Consider the following 25,177-nt stretch of genomic DNA (forward strand, 5'->3'; position numbering starts at 1 on the left):
TGGATCAGCAGTTAATTATGTGACTGTATGGATATGCTATACCTAAAATTGTTTACTTTCAAACAAAGTAGTTAAATATAATTGTTTGAGTATTCAATTTAATCAGCTTTTCAGCAGTGAAAAGAGAAAAAACCAATTTTGAACATTAAAAAGGAGCATTGAGTTTAAACATTTCAATTGGAAATATTTCAAATAGAGCTTAGAGTTTAATACATATAGTAAACTCATAAGACCAGATTGGTTATGTTCTATCACGTCGTTTGTTTTATTTTCTTTCATCGTTTTTCATAGAATAAAATTTAAATATCAAAATCTAGACTGAAACATTAAAATTAGTTTTAGTGAAGCAATATTACCCGTCCTAACGTCTGTCGACGGTTATCAGTTGCGAACCAGTTTCTCGGTTGGTTCCTCGTTTTCTTGTTGTCTATGCCTAGCGTTTCCGGTGTGGTCTCAGTTTTATATTCTTTCAAATGTTTGGCTGTATTGTGATTTAATGTCTGGTACAATCTATGATCAACATCTCATTTTATGGTGATAGCTTGATCAGAATCTGTCGGACACTTGTATGTTTTCAGTATCCCAATCAGTGGAAATTGCCATTAGATTTATTTACTCAATATTTAGAGCAATATTCACCAAAACAATCCGTCTTCGTAATTAAACTGTTGTAGTGCTTTTGTTTCTTGAGGCACAATTTTAGCAAGAACATTTTTTAAAAGTTTGATGTAACTTTCACATTTTTTGCAAGAGATGTATCATTTGCTATTGAATGATGTCTTGTAAAATTAAATTTAAACAGAATTAGCAAATTGTAGTGTGTTTTGAAAATTCACTTAATAATTATAAAAAATCCGCTGCCATTCTATGCTTCTCGGCTCCTATATTACTCGTTATTTTCAATCGAGGTACGTAAATTTTTTTAAAGGATGACGTGTTTCGTTATTTGAGACAATTTCAGATCTCTCTTGCCAACCACAAATTATGTGATAGATAGTTACTGCGTAAGCTGGGAGAGGGGTGAAAAAGAATGGATCAAATTTCCAATTGAGAGTCAAACCAAATGTCGAGTACAGAGATGCTAAGAGAAGTGAAGCCATGGCTTTTTTCGATTACATGGGTTTTGTTCGACTTTCACAAACCTGCGAATTGGAAAAAAGCAAGCGTATCTTGTGTTTTAATTCATTATGATTTACTTCATCAGTAGTAATTAGAGCCTTGATTCACACCCAGTTTGGTAAATTGATTTGAGCAAAGTTCCTGATTTTAACTTTCCATCCCTTTCCACATGTGCCATAACAGCCTGTCGTACGTTATTATTTTGCTGTGGTGATTCGCGTTGCGAGTATGCAGACGGAATGTTTATGATCGATTCGCGGAGCGAAATCTACTTTAACTTTTGTTTCGCTTACTTGCGGAGCGGGAGAACAAGAAGCAGTTTTGCAAACTGAATTGAATTGCATAAATTGAGAGGAATGAATTAAACAGATTGGAGCCACTTGGGCACAGCATGAATACGTGATCAGACATGTCTGATCACGAAGCGGGAAACTATCAGACAACGGAATGAAATGATAAGATAAACAAATTGAACAAATTAATGAAGGTGAAAGTAATTGAACTAGTTTAAGGCATCAAATAAATTTTACTGCAATGATTAAATAAAATGAATAAATATACCATCAGGTATCACATACCCTTCGCAGCAAGAAGAAAAATTGTAATATACAATTTTTCAAATATACTTAATAATAACAATATTTACAAATTAATACAAGGTCCCCGGTTAAATAGATAATATCAATATATTTGCTGGTTGTCATAACTAAAAATACGGTGATTAATAAAATATAAAGTGTCTTTTCAGTTTTTTGAGTTTTACATGGTCCAATCGTCTTTTTCCTGATCTTGTTCTTCTGCATCAAGAGCAGTCATAGATCGAGCCAATGTCGGGGTGTCCGTTTCTAGTAAAGGTACATTTCGTACCGCGGGAGGCGAGACAGAACCAATTTGTGGTGACACGTTTCGCGCTTCGGGTTGTGTCTCCAAAATTTGTTGCACCGATTCGATAACGGTGACAGGGGGTGCAAAATTTTCAACATCACCCGCTCGTCGGGGTCGTTTAGGTGGTGGTAGAATGTCTGATCCTTGGGGTGACGTTTCAAAACCGTAATATGACGGGCTTCGCCTATTACGGTCAGAAGATCGTTTGGAAGATGCTGTTGCGGGTGGATCAGTGGGCGCGTTTGTAGTTGGTTCGCTGATTTCGAGTGGAGGTTGAGCGTTTCGGATCGCAGCGAAGTTTGGTAATTTTGGGACGCGCCCCCGCATTGCGCGAGAAATGTTGGAGCGTTGTGAAGATACTCCGCTGCCCGGCTCTCTCTTCCTATGCTTCATCTTTTTATCACCCTTTTGCTTTCGGGTGAACTCCTTAATATGGCTGTGGATCAGCTCTTCAACTATCTTCTCCCCAGCACGTGGCCCGCGTCTGTCGGCATAAACTTTTAATGGAGTCTGTCTCTCCTGATGGGTGCCAAATTTGGCAATATCGCTATTGCGGACGGTGACAATTTGTTTGCCCGGCTCCTTGATGGTCGATGTAGTCGGGCTTACTTTTAAGATGTGCGATCCTGGGGCGAGAACTTCATAGAGGCCTTCAAGTTTCTTCTTAGATCGTCTTTTGCCGTGGATTTTGCGAGCCAAGTTTAGCTCGACCGATCGTTCTTTTAGGGGAATGGGGCGGATTGCTTTCGTTTTCAGAAATCGGGATTCGCCATCCGTGCTCTCTCTCTCTCTCTCTCTCTCTTGCGTTTGCTTCCGTTGTGGCGCGTGTCATGCCCTTTTCAACTTCTATGTCGCTTCTGTATCCACTGATCCATTTGTCATCGGGCAATATTTCCTCCGGCATCACTGTTTCTTTGTCTAAATAGTGGTTTATAATACCCTTATACGACAAATTCATTAAATTCGGTTTAGTTGCAATCACGCTTAGCGGGGTATTAGGTTTTCTCCCAAAAGGTGCTTCGAAGGGCGAGATCTTTGTTGTTCTTTGTTTACATATTCGCAATTGGTGAATTATTATCTTTAATGCATGCTTTACATGAAAGGCGTGTGCAGCTAGTTTCTCTTCTTTGATACATGCAAGTCTATTCTTAATTGTTTGAATTAAACGTTCCACCAACCCAATAGCACGGTGATCATTTACAGGCGCTTCAATAATTTCAATGTTGTTTTTTTTTGCAAAAAGTCTTTACTTGATGTCCAATTAAGCATTTAGCTTGGTCTAAACGAATAGATCTTGGTATTCCGTGAGTTTCGATGTACATATCCAAAAATTTTAGAACATTGGGTCCATTAGCTTTTTCATACACATATGCAGTTGGATATTTAGAAAAACGATCAATTGCTGCCAAAAAATAAACTTCATTGTTCTTTTCATTAAAAATTGGTCCCCCAAAATCAATTTGAATTTCTTGATTAGGTTCAACACATGGTATATGAGGGGTAAATTGCTTAGCGGGAATTACGGATTTTAGATTCTTACCGATTGCTGTGCACGGTTTGCACTCAGTGGCCTTGACTATTAGCTCCCGATGCATGTAAGGCCACCAGCAATGTGTTGCCATACAAATCATGCCCCATGTACCTGGATGACTGGCATGAATGTCATCTGTAAGTGCTTCGCGAAGTACGTTGGGGATAGCTACCTTCTCGTCTATGCATACGCACCCCGAGCGCACGTGAAGGTCCCTCTAGTACGAATGTATATACGGGTTGATGGCTTTTAATCGGGCTTCGTTATTTGTCAGTATACAATCCCTGACTTCTTTTAGGACGGCATCTTTACTAGTGAGGGAAGCGATGAGCGATTTACTGAAGATCTTTGATACTATGTAATCAAACGTGGGGACGTGCGGGCTCGGCGTTAACGGTGTACTAGCGTTTGAAGAATGGGTAGGGGATGTTGGGGTTATGTTGTGGGCCATGCTTGTTGTCGGCGGACTACTAATGTTTTGCGGGCGTTGATTTGCTGAGCGGGGTGTAGAAGTTGAATTTGATCGCGTACTCGCGGTGCGCGTGACGTTTTCAGTAGTTGATGGTTGATCCGCTGCGCGGGATGTATCATTGAATCGCACTCGGGTTATCCTTTTCTTTGACGGCATACTGTTAGCTATTAAATTGGTATCTTTAATTATGGATGATGTTTTAGTTGAGTTTTTGAGAGTAGAAGAATGCAACTGAATTCTGGATCGACAAGGGGCAAAAAGCACTGATTTGATTTCTGGGTGGTGACTTTTTGAGTTATTTGCGGAATGTGATTCGATTGGCGGGATTTGTAATTGAGTAATTTGATGCTTGTGCTGCGCGTATGCCACTTTATTCCTAATTTGGATTAATTGTTTGTTAATACTGGTGTTTTGCAGAGCGAGAGAAGTGCTAAGTGGATTTTGAGACGCGAGTGGTGCATATTTTAAATTGTTTAATTGGTAACTACTATTTGAGGTATGATCTCGCGGGGCGAGTGAATGGCTAAATACATGTTCGCATACTTGCGTAGCGCGTGTGCTAATTGAATTTATTGATCTATTAAGGGACTCAAATTTAGGTGTAAATTTGTGTGCGGAGATATGTGTCTCAATTTTAGGTGTGTTTTGCGGGTCAAGTGAATGATTTGTTAGTAACTGGTGTAAACGTGATGTGGGGTGTTTAGTTTTTAATTCTAATGTGTTAATTGAATTCGAGATGAGTTTCAGCTTTGCGACTATAAATTCTTCATCGTATGTGGAGACCTTTTTAGCTTTTTGAGATGGATTGCGAGAAATATAATCTACCAAACCCATTTTTGCCCCCGGAAGGTGTTCAATATCAAATTGAAAAGGAAGAAGACGATCTACCCATCGGGTTAATCTACTGTTGTAGGATTTATTAGATCGGTGTTCTTTCATAATTGAGAGAAGTGCTCTGTGATCAGTGATTACTTTAAATTGTTTTCCATACAAAAAATTTTTGAAATATTCTGTGGACCAGACTACACCCAAAAGTTCAAGTTCATTTACGCTATAGCGCTCCTCACATGAGTTTAGGAATCGAGACGCGAACGCAATCGGTTTCCATCCAACTACAGTTAGTTGCTCGAGTGCCGCACCAAGACCTGACCGAGATACGTCGCATTTCACGCGTGTTTCGAGTTGCGGGTTGTAGTGACTATTAGCCGTAGCGTTCGCTATGCGGGTTTTTATTTCTTGAAAACAATTTTCATGTTCGGTCGTCCAAATGAATTTGGAAGACTTTCTCAATAGCGGACGAAGGGGGTGGCTTATTTGGGCTAAGTTTGGGATAAATTTACCAATATAATGGACGGATCCCAGAAATGAACGGAGTTTCTTTAATGTTTTCGGTGCATCAAGAGCCAAAGTTGCCGCAGTCTTAGATTCGAGCGGCGAGATACACTCTTGTGATATATGATACCCAAGCCAGTCAATTTCCAGTTTTCCAAAGTGACATTTAGGTAAATTTATCCTAAGATTTTCATCATCTAAACGTTGTAAGCACTTCATGACGTAATTTTTGTGACTATTCAGAGAACCTTTGCTAACAATTAAGATATCATCCAAAAAGCAATATGTATTTTCCAATCCAATTAAAGTATAATCCATAGCTTTTTGAAATTCTGCTGGCATGTCTGTAAGTCCGTAAAATCCTGTTTGAAATCTATATGTGCCAGTCATATCACCACTAATTATATTAAAATTGCAACGATTAGCTGTATTAACATCTAAATTCAATTGACTGTAAGCGTATTTCAGATCGATCGTAGAAAAATAAGTTGTGTTTTGCGAGGCGGGAGCGCTTATTTGTTGAGAGATTGATTCAAAGAGCGTATCAATATTCGGCATTTGATATTTGTTTTTGTGGTTAGCTTTATTCAAAATTTTTGAATCCAATGCAAGCTTTATCGTTTGGTCTTTTTTAACAGTTACCACAATAGGTGAAATGAAATAATTATCTGGGCAACTCGACAATTTTATGATATGTTTTTCGGCTAGTAATTTCTGAAGTTCTGTATTAACTTTGTCTTGGAGATTGATAGGAATTCGTCTACCTTTTTGGTGTCTAGCTTGGAAGTTCTTGTGAAATTTAGATTTTGCTACATGACTTTTTGATCGTCCGATGCGTGATGCCAACCCAGGGAATTTTGTGGCTATTTGCTCTCTAAATTCCGATGACGCAATGTTACTGACAGAATTACCTTTTTGAAGTGTTGATTGCGTTACTGCAAGTCCAAGTTGGTCGAACAAATCACGACCAATTAAGGACTTTAGGCCGTCAGCAACAACAGTGAAGATTTCTGTGTTGCATACCCATCCTTTGCTTGTGATCGGAGCTTGGATTTTTCCCAGTACCTGTATTGGCTCGTTGGAGAAGTTTCGTAATTGTGTTGGTGATGATTCGTGGATCCAGAAAGCGCGGGGGCTGTTCTGAACTACTTGCGACGCGAGTGAATGATGCAATATACTACAAGCACTCCTGGAGTCCACGAGTAGAGTTGTATTAATGTTTCCAACCTTGAGTGGCATATTGAGGGGTTCAACTTTCTCTACTGTGGAGTCAATCATGGCAACTGTGTTGTCTTCTTCGCCGCTGCTGTAATCAGATTCATAGAGTTTTGGCGGTTGAACAAAGTTTACTGAGTCCTCTGGGTGTGGGTCATCTTCCACCACCCGAGCCATCTTTTTCTTGGGATCTTGTGGTTTTGAGTTGATGATCTTTTGTTGTTTGCGGCAGACCTTCGCAAAGTGGTTTAATAATCCGCTATTATTGCACGTCTTTCCTTTTGCGATGCATTTTTCGCGATGATTTGGGAACCAAACTCCACCACAATTGGAACAGTTGAGTGTTGATCTATTATTCTGTCTTGCAGCATTGTTGTTGTTGTTCTGCCAATACGGCCTTCGTGAATTGTTATTGAACTGTACGGCATTTACGTTCGCCGGGACAACAATTTTATTATGTTGTTGAATTTGGTGTTGATTTCGCATCCCGAGTTCCATATTGATTGCCAAATCCAATGCTTGACGCGGTTCCACAGTTTGTTTTAGTAGCTCTTTTTGGATCTCAGGGTCGACCAGATTTGTGATGACCACATCGCGTATCAGAGTTTCTTCTTTGTTCTCGAAGTCGCAGTTTTCTGCCAGTTCTTTTAGTTTGCCGTAGAAATGTTCGACAGTTTCCCCCCTGAGTTGTTTTGTGATCAGAAAGACGTGTCTATCAAATGTTATGTTACGCGGGCGAATGAATGCTTCTTCTACGATTTTCCAGAAGTTAAGGGTTGATAGTGTATCTATCATAATGTGTGGGTTCTTACAATTCAAGATACGGCGTCCCTCTATTCCAATACTCAAGTAGAGGAGAGATACCGATTTTCGATCCGCCAACGACCACGGTTTATCGCCACACATTATGCCTATCTCGATGAGTCTTTGGCATTTGTTTTGCCAATTCATTTTTTGTTGCGCGTTGCGCACGTTCCGTTCTCTTTCTGATTGTGCAGATGCACCCACAATCGTCTCTTCATAGATGGGTTCCAAGGGTAGCTCCACCATTTCAGGCTACGGGCCGAGTAGCGTGTCCAAGATGATATTCTCTTTGGCTAAGAGCGCTAATTTGTATTGAACTCTCCACTTCTCCCAGCGAAGTGGTGGGTCCGGTGTCGGTTTGTCCCAGAAGGGGTCGATTCCAAGAGGTGTTCTTTTCGTTGCTGACTGCGTACTCTATTACGTTCGATTTTATTGCGAGAAGTGAATGTAATGATAAATGAGTACCTTCTGTTGTATCGTAATAATATGTTCCATGAAATGATTTTTAATTACGTGTTTGTGCTTCAGACGTTGAATAAAAGCTTGCAATAAGCAGTGTTCCATCTGAGCGACACGGCAGCAGCAATAATAGTTGTGCAGACAGTTTCCATAAAACATTGCGATCACTGTTTTGTATTTGGGGGACAGTCTTTCAGCCCGTGCTGGTCAAAGAACATCAATTTTGTTCAGAAAAATTTTGGTCAATGTTCTTCCTCACTCCTCAACAGCTGTTTCAGAAAAATTTTCCAATTTGCGGTAAAATTTTTTTATCTCTATTTAGGGTCTTTACCATAATAGCCTCCATAGCCCTGCTTAGTGTTCAGATAAAATATAGCCCCCCTCCAATGACGGTAATTATATCATAATGGGGGGCTATCATTTCATGGAGAAAGACCCCTCTTTTGAATAGATCTTCGGTGTTACTCTTGGGGACATGTGGCCGCTGGAAAACAATTGAATTGAATAGACGATGTGCAGAATGAGGGTCGGTTTTCTGCAAGATGAGTTTTTTATTAGGATTTACAACGGCATGGTGGGCTTTGATAACTAAATTTTTTATGTGGTGTTTTGGTCATGAGAAACTTGAAAAGATTACTCCTAGATAGCAAAAGCTGTTAGTGTTCATGATTGCTTGGCCAGGTAGATCGCTCTAGTATTAAATACAGACCTGGAAGAGAAAAAACAGGAGCTGACGTTCTCTGGAGGATTGTTCACACAATAACGGAGAGCAAATCTTTGTTATTTTCTCAGCACGATAAGTTAGCACATCCTGGAGTGACTAGTTTTTGGCAATACATCAATTCTAAGCACTTAACGCACACTCTCGAAGACCGTAAGCAATTTATCGCCAGATGCGACACCTGTTGGCAATTAAAACTCAAATTTTACAAGCCAAGCTGGCCTGGTTATTTTATTAAGGCCTTAAAACCGTTTGACAAGATATCCATCGATCTAGTTGGTCCAAAAATTCCGTCCTTCAATTCAGGTAACGTCTATTTGCTTACCGTTCTAGAAAATATCAGTGGATTTTCCTTTGTCTTGCCCATTACAGCAAATACTACAGCAAATCTTACAGCATATACTATTATTAGGTGCCTCTCGCATTCACTTGACGTACTTGGCAATCCAGATTTCATCCATGGAGATTGTGGAGGACAACTAGAGTCCTAGGAGTTTTCTCTTCAGAAAGATGAATTGCCAAATCCCGTACATCGTCGTACTACCCTCAAAGTAACTGGCATAACGAACATTACAATGGAATTAACTGGAAGGCTGTTAGCTGAATTTTGGATTCCAGGAAACTTCCACAGAACCACTGGGATGCCGTTCTTGGGGATGCACTGTTTTCAATTAGAGGGTTACTTTGTACCAGCACAAATGAAACCCCTCTCAAGCAATTCCCGAGAAAACACTATGGACTTTTTGATTTCCCAGATTGACTGTTTAAAGGCAATACAGTGTACCTGAGAAACTTTATACGAAGCAAAACTTCATCCTCTCGTGGAAGCTGTAAATAAAGCCTCGTTATTAGCGAGAATGTTGTCCAAGTCTAATGTTCTAGTAGACGGGAAATCACTGTCTCTATGTGAGAAAGTACCTGCGCCTTCAGAATGTCATTCAGACAATGCATTGAATGAGCAGCAAGTTGTTGTTTCGAAAGAAACAAGGAACACATCAAACTCACAGAACGAAGCCATTACTTTTCAATTGTTGGAGAATGTCGATGTTTCTACTGTAACAGCACCCGAAGTGACTGAAAAAGCGCCCGAAGTGTTCGAGAAAGTGCCCAAGAAACTTTGAATCCAATGGCACAACATGAAGTGGATGACCTGGACGCCTGAGAAGCAGACCAACGTAATTAGATGATTACGTTGGGTTTTAAATTGCGAGGGTTGAATGTAAGGACAACTGAGTACCTTCTGTTCTATCGTATTCACATGTTCCAAATAATGATTTATATTTATGTGATTGTGTTTCAGATGTTGAAGAGCTGGTAATAAGCGGTATTTCAACTCAGCAACACAATATCAGCAAAATTAGTTGTGCAGCCATTTTCCGTAAAACATTGCAATCACTGTTTTATGTTTGGGGGGAAAGTCTTTCAGCCCGTGCTGGTCAAAGAACATCAATTTTGTTCAGAAAAGTTCTTGTCAATGTCTTCTTGCTCACTCCTCACCAGCGTTTTCAAAAAATTCCTTCAATTGGCGGTAGTAAAAATCGGTCTTCTGCAAGTTGCGTTTTTTATTAGGGTTTGCAATGACATGATGGGCTTTGCTAATTAAGTGGTATAGGTGGTGTTTTGGTGAAAAGAAACTTGAAAAGGTGACTCTTAGATAGCAAAAGTTGTTAGTGCTTATGATCGCTTCGACAGATAGATATAGTTTTTCATCATTTGCTAGTCAGCCTCCTCTATGAATTTGATGGTTTTGTCGTTGCGATGTTAACATTCAGTTTTTTCTAGAAGAGTAAATTTCAATTTTGTTCAGATTTTGCTGTAAATAAAAATGACTGCTGCTACCGAGTACTAGATCATCGGCATAAAAAATTACCTCTAATTCATCAGTTTTCATCTCGTAGTATGGATCAGCAGTTAATTATGTGACTGTATGGATATGCTATACCTAAAATTGTTTACTTTCAAACAAAGTAGTTAAATATAATTGTTTGAGTATTCAATTTAATCAGCTTTTCAGCAGTGAAAAGAGAAAAAACCAATTTTGAACATTAAAAAGGAGCATTGAGTTTAAACATTTCAATTGGAAATATTTCAAATAGAGCTTAGAGTTTAATACATATAGTAAACTCATAAGACCAGATTGGTTATGTTCTATCACGTCGTTTGTTTTATTTTCTTTCATCGTTTTTCATAGAATAAAATTTAAATATCAAAATCTAGACTGAAACATTAAAATTAGTTTTAGTGAAGCAATATTACCCGTCCTAACGTCTGTCGACGGTTATCAGTTGCGAACCAGTTTCTCGGTTGGTTCCTCGTTTTCTTGTTGTCTATGCCTAGCGTTTCCGGTGTGGTCTCAGTTTTATATTCTTTCAAATGTTTGGCTGTATTGTGATTTAATGTCTGGTACAATCTATGATCAACATCTCATTTTATGGTGATAGCTTGATCAGAATCTCGGACACTTGTATGTTTTCAGTATCCCAATCAGTGGAAATTGCCATTAGATTTATTTACTCAATATTTAGAGCAATATTCACCAAAACAATCCGTCTTCGTAATTAAACTGTTGTAGTGCTTTTGTTTCTTGAGGCACAATTTTAGCAAGAACATTTTGCAAAAGTTTGATGTAACTTTCACATTTTTTGCAAGAGATGTATCATTTGCTATTGAATGATGTCTTGTAAAATTAAATTTAAACAGAATTAGCAAATTGTAGTGTGTTTTGAAAATTCACTTAATAATTATAAAAAATCCGCTGCCATTCTATGCTTCTCGGCTCCTATATTACTCGTTATTTTCAATCGAGGTACGTAAATTTTTTTAAAGGATGACGTGTTTCGTTATTTGAGACAATTTCAGATCTCTCTTGCCAACCACAAATTATGTGATAGATAGTTACTGCGTAAGCTGGGAGAGGGGTGAAAAAGAATGGATCAAATTTCCAATTGAGAGTCAAACCAAATGTCGAGTACAGAGATGCTAAGAGAAGTGAAGCCATGGCTTTTTTCGATTACATGGGTTTTGTTCGACTTTCACAAACCTGCGAATTGGAAAAAAGCAAGCGTATCTTGTGTTTTAATTCATTATGATTTACTTCATCAGTAGTAATTAGAGCCTTGATTCACACCCAGTTTGGTAAATTGATTCGAGCAAAGTTCCTGATTTTAACTTTCCATCCTTTTCCACATGTGCCATAACAGCCGCTCTCATGACGCGCACAGTGAAAATTTTTTTTCTGTTTTTCTGGAAAAACGTTTTCTGGTTAAATGATGCCTTCGAGCAAAATCACATACAGAATGGAGTCACAATTCAAGTAGCGCAATCTTTTAAACCATTAACGTTTTACTTAACCTACTTTAAACGGTTAATAAACTTTCCTCTAATACTTCACCATTTTTTCAATCAATTTTGGTGCCCTTCAATGGAGTTTTTTGCAATTTTACGAAGCAGCTACACTCTTAAACTTGCTCGTGTTATTCTACATTTTTTTGGATAGAAACGCACGGTGACAAGAACCAAAAAAAATTAGGGGAATGAAATGTAAAGTGCTGAGTCTTTTTTGAGCGACGCAGAAACTTTTCGCCCGAAAATCATATAAATTTAACTGATATTTCATGTAACAAATTTTTATCAAGTGTTGCGTTCCAATAATAATTTGTGTTAACAAGTTGAGTACAAGAAAATGTAGATATAATACTTCAAACGTTGCACAAAAAAGAGACAATTGTTCAACTGGTTAAGCTCAAATGTTTAGTGCAATGTTGGAATTGCTATGGAAACGTTTTGCTGCAAAATTGAATCACAAAATTGAACCACCTGCCAATTTTCACCCAGTGTTGAGGAGTTCATTTCTTAATCTATTTTTTAAAGCACCAGCTTTAATGGTAATCATAGTTTCTAGGCCTTGCCCAGTTACCTCCACGTAAATGAGAAGTTTGCTCTCGAAAGTTGGAATTGTTCACTTGATCCATTTATAATGGTGATACATGGAAATAGCACTTTGCCCCGGATAAGTTTTCTATCTCACGCTTCTTCGATGCTTTCGCTTTCGCCGCAGACGTCGTCGGCTGCTGCGAAAAAAAAACGAGTAAAATTTGTCTCTACCAAAATATATACATCAAAAACAGATATTTCGAGATTTTTGCATGCATATGACCCCTATAAGTTTTGACAAACACCAATTGAATGTCAATTTGACAAAATAATTTGAAAAAATGCTGAAACCGAAAGAAGCTTAACAGTTTTTGGTTCAAAAACGTCAAAAATAATCAATTCGCCTTGAATTTAGGGCTTTACAGCAACTTCAAATTACTTAGCACTGATACGACAATAATAAAGTTAGTATAGCCTTTATATATAGAAAATATAATTATAGGAACATTGAACTTTAGTACTTCTATAAATTAAAAACAATTTTGAATTTCCCATTTTAAAGAGCCTTGAGTGGTTACTTCTGCAGCATTCTTTGTTTAAAATGTTTTTCCAAATACCTTTTTGCCCAATTTTGAACCTTTTAAGTTTTTTTTTAACTGTTCTATTTACTTTCACAGAGAGATAAGAAAATAATGGTAACAATTTGACCTGGCGATATGTTGAAACATTGGCCTTGGTTTTCTTTTAAACTTTTGTTTTAGCTGTTATTATTTAAAACGCGTTTAAGTTTTTGGAAACGTTTCTTGTTTTTCTTTTGTGAATTTTTGTCGTTTGTTTGTCCCAAATTTTTTTTCAGATCAACTGCAGTAATAATTCAAGTTGTTTGCATGCGTGGTTGATTCAAAAGATTGACAGTTGAAAAAACAAAAACAATTTAATCTGGGCGAATCAATCTTCATTTTGTTTTACAACCACAAAATATATCGTTCTCGAAAGAACAGGAGACGACCTGCACGCCCGATATACAGACCGACGTATAAAGATAATTACGTTCGATTTTATTGCGAGAAGTGAATGTAATGATAAATGAGTACCTTCTGTTGTATCGTAATAATATGTTCCATATAATGATTTTTAATTACGTGTTTGTGCTTCAGACGTTGAATGAAAGCTTGCAATAAGCAGTGTTCCATCTGAGCGACACGGCAGCAGCAATAATAGTTGTGCAGACAGTTTCCATAAAACATTGCGATCACTGTTTTGTATTTGGGGGACAGTCTTTCAGCCCGTGCTGGTCAAAGAACATCAATTTTGTTCAGAAAATTTTTGGTCAATGTTCTTCCTCACTCCTCAACAGCTGTTTCAGAAAAATTTTCCAATTTGCGGTAAAATTTTTTTATCTCTATTTAGGGTCTTTACCATAATAGCCTCCATAGCCCTGCTTAGTGTTCAGATAAAATATAGCCCCCTCCAATGACGGTAATTATATCATAATGGGGGGCTATAATTTCATGGAGAAAGACCCCTCTTTTGAATAGATCGTCGGTGTTACTCTTGGGGACATGTGGCCGCTGGAAAACAATTGAATTGAATAGACGATGTGCAGAATGAGGGTCGGTTTTCTGCAAGATGAGTTTTTTATTAGGATTTACAACGGCATGGTGGGCTTTGATAACTAAATTTTTTATGTGGTGTTTTGGTCATGAGAAACTTGAAAAGATTACTCCTAGATAGCCAAAGCTGTTAGTGTTCATGATTGCTTGGCCAGGTAGATATAGTTTTTCATTTTTTGCTAGTCGCCCTCCAATTCTGAATTTGATGGCTTTTGTCGTTGCGATGTTAACATTGAATTGTTTCTAGAATTGTTTCTAGAATTGTTTGTAGTATAATTCGAGTTTGATCAGATTTTGCTGTAAATAAGAGTGACTGTTGCTACGGAGTACTAGACCATTTCACTTTCCAACAAAATGGTTAAATTCAATTTTTCGAATATTCAATTCGTTCAGCTTTGCAGTAGTGACAAGAGAAAAAAACTAATTTTGAAACATTAAAAAAGACAATTGAAATCAAACATTTCAGCTGGAAACATTTCAACTAGAGCTTAATGCTTAATGCATACAGTAAACTCAAAAGATCAGGTTGGTTGTGTTCATTTTAGTTCTTTCTTCTATTTTCTTTCATCTTTTTATGGATTAAACTCTTTGATATGAAAATATAGATTGTAACATTTAATCTAGTTTTAGTCAGGCAATATTATCTACCCTAACGTCTGCCATCGGATATCTGTTGCGAACGAGTTTTTCGGCTGGTTTCCCTTTTTCTTGTTGTTTATGCCTAACGTTTCCGGCTCGCTGTCAATTTTATACTCTTTCACATTTTTGCTTGTTTTGTATTTTAGTGTTTGGCACAAATTTTGATCATCATTGCACTCCATGATGATAGCTTGATTGGAAGCTATCTGTGGCTTGCTCATTCCCCATATCCCAATCAGTGCAAATTGCTATTAGGAGACTTATTTACTCAAGCATTAGAGCAATATTAATCTAAACGATACGTCTGCGTCAATAAACTGTTGTTATGCTAAAGTTTCTTGAGTCCCCCTCTGATCAAGAAAATTTTGCAAAAGTTTGATCTAATTTTCATACTTTTGAAGGACATGTATCATTTGCTATTGAAGGTTTTCTCCTCAATTTTTTTGGAGAATTTAAACAGAGGTAGCAAATTGTATTGTTTATGGAAGACTCGCACTATTTTTAAACTTGCACTATTTTTAAATTATTTTTACCTATGAAAACGAACAGCCACAGTTTGAAGATTATTATATTAATAACAATGCTGATTAATTTATTTAACATATTAGAGCATGTAGATATCTAACCTTAGGGTTAGATTCTGAGTTATTTACATATTTCAAAAAAAACTCACTTAATAGTTTTAAAAGGGCAGCTCCCATTCTATATTTCTCATCTCCTATATTACGTGATATTTTCAACTTAGGTACCTACGATTTTTGTCAAAACGATGACGTGTTTCTTTATTTGAGACATTTTCAGATCTCTCTTGCCAGCCACAAATTATGTGATAGATAGTTACTGCGTAAGCTGGGAGAGGGGTGAAAAAGAATGGATCAAATTTCCAATTGAGAGTCTAACCAAATGTCGAGTACTGAGATGCTAAGAGAATTGAAGCCATGGCTTTGTTCGATTACATGGGTTTTGTTCGATTTTCACAAACTTGCGAATTTGAAAAAAGTGAAAGTTTATCTTGTGTTTTAACTCATTATTGTTTATTTCATCAGTATTAATTAGAGCCTTGATTCACACCCAATTTGGTAAATTGATCTGAGCAAAGTTCCTGATTTTAAGTATAGTGCTCAACATCCTATTTTATATTGATCAACAACGCATTTTATGATGATAGTTTGATCGGAATCTGTTGGACACTTGCTCGTTTTCAATATCCCAATTAGTGGAAATTGCTATTAGATTTCTTTACTCAACTTTTAGCGCAAAATTCACCTACACGATCCGTCACCGTAATTAAACTGTTGTTGTGCTTTTTTTTCTTGAGGCACAATTTTAGCAAGAAACTTTTGCAAGAGTTTGATTTTGTTGTCATATTTTTTGAAAGAGATGTATCATTTGCTATTGAATGATATCTTTTAAAATTAAACTTAAATACAATTATCAAATTGTAATGTGTTTTGGAAATTTCACTTAATAATCATAAAAAGGCAGCTGCCATTCTATGCTTCTCAACTTCTACATTACTTGTCATTTTCAATCGACCGAGATACGTAAAAACTTTTTCGAAGGATGACGTGTTTTGTTTTTTGAGAAAAGTTCAGATTTTTTTAATGCCAGCTACAAAATATGCGATAGATGATAACTGATTAAGCTGGGAGAGGGGTGAAAAAGAATCGAAATTTTACATTGAAAATCATGACAAGTGTTGAGTACTGAGATGCTAAGAGAATTGATGCCACGGCTTTGTTCGATTACTTGGGTTTTGTTCGATTTTTTGACAAACCTGCGAGTTGGAAAAAAAGCAAGCGTATCTTGTGTTTTAAATCATTATGATTTACTTCATCAGTAGTAATCAGAGCCTTGATTCACACCCAATTTGGAAATTAATCCGAGCAAGGTTACTGATTTTAACTTTCCATTCCTTTCCGCATGTGCCGTAGCAGCCGCTCTCATGACGCGCATAGTGAAATATTTTTTGACAGTTCTCTAATTAAGTGATGCCTTCGAGCAATATCACATACAGACTCGAGGCACAATTCAAGTAGCACAATTGTTAAACTCTGAACCTTTTGCTTATCTTACTTTAAACGGTTGTTACACTTTCTTCTAAAACGGCTCCATTTTTTCCATCAATTTTTGCGCCCTTTGTTGGAGGTTTGGCAAATAAACGAAGGAGTTACACTCTTAAACTTGCTCGTGTCATTTTACATTTGTTTGGTAAAAAACGCACGATGACAAAAACCCAGGAAATTATGGGAATGAAATGTGAAGTGCTGAGTCTGATTTTTTTGAGTGACGCAAAAAGCTTTCGCCCAAAAATCATTTAACTCTAACTGATATCTCATGTAATAGCATTTTATCACGTCTTGTGTTCCAATAATAGGTTGTGTTAAAGAGTTAGGTAAGGAAAGTGTAAGTATAGTGCTCAACATCCTATTTTATATTGATCAACATCGCATTTTATGATGATAGTTTGATCAGAATCTGTTGGACACTTGCTCGTTTTCAATGTCCCAATTAGTGGAAATTGCTATTAGATTTATTTACTCAACTTTTAGCGCAATATTCACCTACACGATCCGTCTTCGTAATTAAACTGTTGTTCTGCTTTTGTTTCTTGAGGCACAATTTTAGCAAGAAAATTTTGCAAGAGTTTGATTTTGTTGTCATATTTTTTAAAAGAGATGTATCATTTGCTATTGAATGATATCTTATAAAATTAACTTAAATACAATTATCAAATTGTAATGTGTTTTGGAAATTTCACTTAATAATCATAAAAAGGCAGCTGCCATTCTATGCTTCTCAACTTCTACATTACTTGTCATTTTCAATCGACCGAGATACGTAAAAACTTTTTCGAAGGATGACGTGTTTTGTTTTTTGAGAAAAGTTCAGATTTTTTTAATGCCAGCTACAAAATATGCGATAGATGATAACTGATTAAGCTGGGAGAGGGGTGAAAAAGAATCGAAATTTTACATTGAAAATCATGACAAGTGTTGAGTACTGAGATGCTAAGAGAATTGAAGCCACGGCTTTGTTCGATTACTTGGGTTTTGTTCGATTTTTTGACAAACCTGCGAGTTGGAAAAAAAGCAAGCGTATCTTGTGTTTTAAATCATTATGATTTACTTCATCAGTAGTAATCAGAGCCTTGATTCACACCCAATTTGGAAATTAATCCGAGCAAGGTTACTGATTTTAACTTTCCATCCCTTTCCGCATGTGCCGTAGCAGCCGCTCTCATGACGCGCATAGTGAAATATTTTTTGACAGTTCTCTAATTAAGTGATGCCTTCGAGCAATATCACATACAGACTCGAGGCACAATTCAAGTAGCACAATTGTTAAACTCTGAACCTTTTGCTTATCTTACTTTAAACGGTTGTTACACTTTCTTCTAAAACGGCTCCATTTTTTCCATCAATTTTTGCGCCCTTTGTTGGAGGTTTGGCAAATAAACGAAGGAGTTACACTCTTAAACTTGCTCGTGTCATTTTACATTTGTTTGGTAAAAAACGCACGATGACAAAAACCCAGGAAATTATGGGAATGAAATGTGAAGTGCTGAGTCTGATTTTTTTGAGTGACGCAAAAAGCTTTCGCCCAAAAATCATTTAACTCTAACTGATATCTCATGTAATAGCATTTTATCACGTCTTGTGTTCCAATAATAGGTTGTGTTAAAGAGTTAGGTAAGGAAAGTGTAAGTATAGTGCTCAACATCCTATTTTATATTGATCAACATCGCATTTTATGATGATAGTTTGATCAGAATCTGTTGGACACTTGCTCGTTTTCAATGTCCCAATTAGTGGAAATTGCTATTAGATTTATTTACTCAACTTTTAGCGCAATATTCACCTACACGATCCGTCTTCGTAATTAAACTGTTGTTCTGCTTTTGTTTCTTGAGGCACAATTTTAGCAAGAAAATTTTGCAAGAGTTTGATTTTGTTGTCATATTTTTTAAAAGAGATGTATCATTTGCTATTGAATGATATCTTATAAAATTAACTTAAATACAATTATCAAATTGTAATGTGTTTTGGAAATTTCACTTAATAATCATAAAAAGGCAGCTGCCATTCTATGCTTCTCAACTTCTACATTACTTGTCATTTTCAATCGACCGAGATACGTAAAAACTTTTTCGAAGGATGACGTGTTTTGTTTTTTGAGAAAAGTTCAGATTTTTTTAATGCCAGCTACAAAATATGCGATAGATGATAACTGATTAAGCTGGGAGAGGGGTGAAAAAGAATCGAAATTTTACATTGAAAATCATGACAAGTGTTGAGTACTGAGATGCTAAGAGAATTGAAGCCACGGCTTTGTTCGATTACTTGGGTTTTGTTCGATTTTTTGACAAACCTGCGAGTTGGAAAAAAAGCAAGCGTATCTTGTGTTTTAAATCATTATGATTTACTTCATCAGTAGTAATCAGAGCCTTGATTCACACCCAATTTGGAAATTAATCCGAGCAAGGTTACTGATTTTAACTTTCCATCCCTTTCCGCATGTGCCGTAGCAGCCGCTCTCATGACGCTCATAATGAAATATTTTTTGAAACGTTCTCTGATTAAATGATGCCATCGAGCAATATCACAAAAAGACTGGTGTCACAACTCAAGTAGGGCAATTTTTTAAACCCTTAAAGTTTTACTTAACTTACTTTAAATGGTTAATAAACTTTCCTCTAATACGTCTCTAATTTTTCCATCAATTTCGGTGCCCTTCAACGGAGTTTTTGGCAAAAATAGGAAGGAGTTACACTCTTAAACTTGCTCGTGTCGTTTTACATTTTCTTGGTAAAAAACGCACGGTGACAAAAACCAATAATTTAGGGGAATGAAATGTAAAGTGCTGAGTCTTTTTTGATAGCCGCAGAAACTTTTTGCCCGAAAATCATATAACTTTAACTGATATTTCATGTAACAAATTTTTATCAAGTGTTCCGTTCCAATCACAATTTGTGTTAAAAAGTTGAGTACAAGAAAGTGTAGATATAATACTTCATACGTTGCACAAAAAAGAGACAATTGTTCAACTGGTTAAGCTCAAATGTGTAGTGCAATGTTGGAATCGCTACGGAAAGGTTTTGCTGCGAAATTGAATCACAAAAGTGAACCTACAGTCAATTTTCACGCAGTGTTGCGGAGGGCGTTTCTAAATCTATTTTTTATGGATTATCTTTAATGGTAATCATAGTTTCTAGGCCTTGCACAGTTACCTCCATCTAAATGAGAAGTTTGTTCTCGAAAGTTGGAATTGTTCGCTTTGGTCCATTTATAATGGTGATATATGGAAAAAGCTTGTTGCCGCTGATAAGTTTTCTATCTCACGCTTCTTCGATGCTTTCGCTTTTGCCGCAGATGTCGTCGACTGCTGCGAAAAAAAAACGAAAAAAATTTGTCTCTACCAAAATATATACCTCAAAAACAGATATTTCCAGATTTTTGCATGCATATGACCCCTATGAGTTTCGACAAACACCAATTGAATGTCCATTGGACAAAAAAAATGAAAAAGACTCGAACCAAAGAAGCTTCACTGTTTTTGGTTCAAAAGCGTCAAAATTTACCCATTCGCTTTGAGTTTAGGGCATTACAGCAACTTCAAAACACTTAGCACTGATACGACAATAACAAACTTAACTAAGCCTTTACATATAGAAAAAAAATAATTATAAGAGCCTTGAATCATAGTACATCTAAAAATTAAAACAATTTTGCGTTTCTCATTTTAAAAGCCTTGAGTGGTTAATTCTGCAGCATTCTTTGTCTTATAGTTTTTTCCAAACACCTTCTTTGAACCTTTTAAGTTTTTTTAATTGTTCTATTTACTTTCGCAGAGAGATGAAACTAATGGTAACAATTTGGCCAAGCGATATCTTGAAACATTGGCCTTGGTTTTCTTTTAAGATTTTGTTTTAGCTGTTATTATAAAAGACGCGTTTAAGTTTTTGGAAACCTTTCTTGTTTTTCTTTTGTGCATTTTTGTCGTTCGTTTCTCTTGATTTTTTTCAGATCAACTGCAGTGATATTTTAAGTTGTTTGCGTGCGTGATTGATTAAAACGATTGACAGAAGTTGAAAAAACAAAAACTATTAATTTGGGCGAATCAATTTTCATTTTGTTTGACAACCACAAAATTTTTCGTTCTAGAAAGAACAGGAGACGACCTGCACGCCCGCTAAACAGAGCGACGTATTTAGATGATTACGTTCGATTTTAATGCGAGGGGTGAATGTAATGATAAATGAGTACCTTTTGTTGTATCGTAATAATATGCTCCATATAATTATTTTTAATGACGTGTTTGTGCTTCAGATGTTGAATAAAGGCATGCAATAAACAGTGTTTCATCTGAGCAACACGGCAGCAGCAATAATAATTGTGCAGACAGTTTCCATAAAACATTGCGATCACTGTTTTGTATTTGGGGGACAGTCTTTCAGCCCTTGCTGGTCAAAGAACATCAATTTTGTTCAGAAATTTTCTCGTCAATGTACTTCCTCACTCCTCACCAGCTCTTTCAGAAAAATCCTTCAATTTGCGGTAATGTTTCTTTTTCTCTATTTTGGGGTCTTTACCATTATAGCCCCCCTCACCCTGCTTAGTGTTCAGATAAACTATATCCCCCTCCAATGACGGTAATTATATCATAATGGGGGGCTATAATTTCATGGAGAAAGCCCCTCCTTTGAATAGATCGTCGGTGTTACTGTTGGGGACATGTGGCCGCTGGAAAACAATTGAATTGAATAGACGATGTGCAGAATGAGGGTCGGTTTTCTGCAATATGAGTTTTTTATTAGGGTTTACAACGGCATGATGGGCTTTGATAACTAAATTGTTTTTGTGGTGTTTTCGTCATGAGAAACTTGAAAAGATTACTCCTAGATAGCAAAGGCTGTTAGTGTTTATGATCGCTTGGCCAGATAGATATAGTTTTTCATCTTTTGCTAGTCGACCTCCTCTTCTGAATTTGATGGCTTTTGTCGTTGCGATGTTAACAATGAATTAATTCTAGAACAGTATAATTCGAGTTTGTTCTGACTTTGCTATAAATAAGAGTGACTGTTTTTACCGAGTACTAGATCATTTCACTTTCAGAGAAGAGACGATTGAATTAAGCATCAGATCACACTGACAAATTGTCCAAATTTTTTTTACAGATTCAGAACATAAACATTAAAATTAATTGTTAAAGAGTTTATAGAACTTTTGTTTAAGGTGTAAATTTTAAAAAGTGACTACAATAGAGAATATGGTCGATTGATAAAAGAGTTCTTTCGCAAAATCTGCACACACATAGGTTTTTCTCCCTTTGGTAACAACCTTCCACACAACAAAAAATATTGTGCAGTCCATTGGCATAGAATTTGGCAATTACTCTCCTGTGTTTTGGCGGGCAGTCTTTTAATCCATGTATATCATGAAACATCAATTTGTTTAAAGGCGTTTTGGCTGAGGTGTATTTGCTTACTCCGCACCAAATTTTCCAAAAAATGGCCTCTATTTTCCGGTAATTTTGTTTTATTTTGATTTCAAAAAGTTCATCGACGTACGTCTATAATCCGTAAGTTGAGGCTGGAAAAACAATTGAATTGAAGAGTTGTTGTGCTGAGTTGAAGTTGACCTTCTGTAGATTTAATTTTTGGTTTATTGAAGCTACTGACTGGTAAGCTTTGTTCATTAGATGTTTTAGATAATGACTGGGAGATAACGGGCTTGAAAAAATTACACCTAGATAACAAAAGGTGTTAGTAAATTCAACTTCTCTTTTCGATATATAGAATTTTTCATCGACAGCTAAACGGCCAGTATGTAAGCAGCAGGTTCCTATTTACGAAATTGAAAGCTTTTTCGTAGTCAATGAAGCAGGCATAGTATTTGCCATTGCAGCTGATGTAATGCTTGATTGCTTTTTTCAAGCGCGAAACTGCGTCGGTTGTGGACAGTTTGCGTCTGAAACCATATTGACTTGATGGTAGAATTTGATTTCGCTCGACCCATATTCGCAAACGCTGGTGAATGATACCCGTAAACAACTTGTACATGCACGATAACAGACGAATGCCTCTGTAGGAACTTGGTTCTGTTTTGCTCCCTTTGCCTTTGTACAGTGGTTTAATATATGATAACTTCCAAATTCGGGGTACATTATGCTCCGCAAAGCAGAGGTTAAGTGAATGGAATAGTTAAGTAAATGGAATAATTTTACCGCACTGAAATTCATAGGTTACTTCTTCATTGTCGTTAACAAATTGAAGATTCAAACAAAATGATTAAATTCAATTTTTCGAATATTCAATTCGTTCAGCTTTGCAGCAGTGACAAGAGAAAAAAACTAATTTTGGAACATTAAAAAAGAGCATTGAATTCAAACATTTCAACTGGAAACATTTAAACTAGAGCTTAGTTAGAGCTTAAGACATACAGTAAACTCAAAAGACCAGGTTGGTTATATTCAATTTAGTTTTTTCTTCTATTTTCTTTCATCTTTTTTTTATAGAATAAACTTTTTGGGATCTTTTCCGTTTGTGCCCCCCCAGTACGTTATGCTCCCCCCAGTTACAGAGCACGTGCCATTACATAGTAAATCATTATGTGAAAATATGGCACGTGCGTCTGGGGGTTGCAAATAATATGCGCCCACTAAGCTGGGGGGGCACAAACGGAAAAGATCCACTTTTTGATATGAAAATATAGATTGTAACATTTAATTTAGTTTTAATCAGGCAATATTACCCGCCGTAACGTCTGCCATCGGATATCTGTTGCGAACCAGTTTCTGGGCTGGTTTCTCATTTTCCTGTTGTTTATGCCTAACGTTTCCGGCGTGGTGTCAATTTTATATTCTTTCACATGTTTGCCTGCTTTGTATTTTAGTGTCTGGCACAATCTTTGATCATCATCACACTCCATGATGATAGCTTGATCGGAAGCTATCTGTCACTTGCTCATTTCCAGTATCCCAGTCAGTGCAAATTACTATTAGGAGATTTATTTACTCAATTATTAGAGCAATATTAATCTAAACGATCCGTCTTCGTCAATAAACTGTTGTTATGCTAAAGTTTCTTGAGGCACCATCTGATCAAGAAAATTTTGCAAAAGTTTGATCTAATTTTCATACTTTTGAAGGACATGTATCATTTGCTATTGAACGTTTTCTCCTCAAATTGTTTGGAAAATTTAAACAGAGGTAGCAAATTGTAGTGTTTATGGAAAACTCGCACTATTTTTAAACTTGCACTATATTTTTACCTATGGAAACGGACAGCCACAATTTGAAGATTATTATATTAATAACAATGCTGATTAATTTATTTTAGAGCATGTAGATATCTAACCTTAGTGTTATAGTCTGAGTTATTTACATGTTTCAAAAAACTCACTTAATAGTTTTTAAAGGGCAGCTCCCATTCTATGCTTCTCATCTCCTTTATTACGTGATATTTTCAACTTAGGTACCTACGATTTTGTCAAAACGATGACGTGTTTCTTTATTTGAGACATTTTCAGATCTCTCTTGCCAGCCACAAATTATGTGATAGATAGTTACTGCGTAAGCTGGGAGAGGGGTGAAAAAGAATGGATCAAATTTCCAATTGAGAGTCTAACCAAATGTCGAGTACTGAGATGCTAAGAGAATTGAAGCCATGGCTTTGTTCGATTACATGGGCTTTGTTCGATTTTCACAAACCTGCGAATTTGAAAAAAGTGCAAGTTTATCTTGTGTTTTAATTCATTATTGTTTATTTCATCAGTATTAATTAGAGCCTTGATTCACACCCAGTTTGGTAAATTGATTTGAGCAAAGTTCCTGATTTTAACTTTCCATCCCTTTCCACATGTGCCATAACAGCCGCTCTCATGACGCGCATAGTGAAATATTTTTTGACAGTTCTCTAATTAAGTGATGACTTCGAGCAATATCACATACAGACTGGAGGCACAATTCAAGTAGCACAATTTTTAAACTCTGAACCTTTTGCTTATCTTACTTTAAACGGTTGTTACACTTTCTTCTAATACGGCTCCATTTTTTCCATCAATTTTTGCGCCCTTCGTTGGAGGTTTGGCAAATAAACGAAGGAGTTACACTCTTAAACTTGCTCGTGTCATTTTACATTTGTTTGGTAAAAAACGCACGGTGACAAAAACCCAGAAAATTATGGGAATGAAATGTGAAGTGCTGAGTCTGATTTTTTTGAGTGACGCAAAAACCTTTCGCCCAAAAATCATATAACTCTAACTGATATCTCATGTCATAGCATTTTATCACGTCTTGTGTTCCAATAATAGGTTGTGTTAAAAAGTTAGGTACGAGAAAGTGTAAGTATAATGCTTCATAGTTTGCACCAAATTGTTCAACGGGTTAAGCTCAAAAGTTTAGTACCAGGTTGGGATTGCTACGGAAACGTTTTGCTGCAAAATTGAATCACAAAATTGAACCACCTGCCAATTTTCACCCAGTGTTGAGGAGGCCATTTCTTAATCTATTTT

At 36.6% G+C, this 25,177-nt stretch overlaps 1 long non-coding RNA gene across 1 annotated transcript; it reads left to right on the forward strand.

Annotated features, from left to right (window-relative positions):
- The first annotated feature begins 23,029 nt into the window (after positions 1 to 23,029).
- On the forward strand, positions 23,030 to 24,434 carry LOC142356067 (uncharacterized). The gene is made up of 2 exons (XR_012761354.1): positions 23,030 to 23,124; positions 23,558 to 24,434. It is a non-coding gene; the product is annotated as an uncharacterized LOC142356067 (long non-coding RNA).
- Positions 24,435 to 25,177: the final 743 nt, after the last annotated feature.

The sequence above is a fragment of the Convolutriloba macropyga genome, unplaced genomic scaffold (genome assembly GCF_964194025.1).
Source record: "Convolutriloba macropyga unplaced genomic scaffold, txConMacr16.3 SCAFFOLD_1419, whole genome shotgun sequence".
Lineage (NCBI taxonomy): Eukaryota > Metazoa > Xenacoelomorpha > Acoela > Convolutidae > Convolutriloba > Convolutriloba macropyga.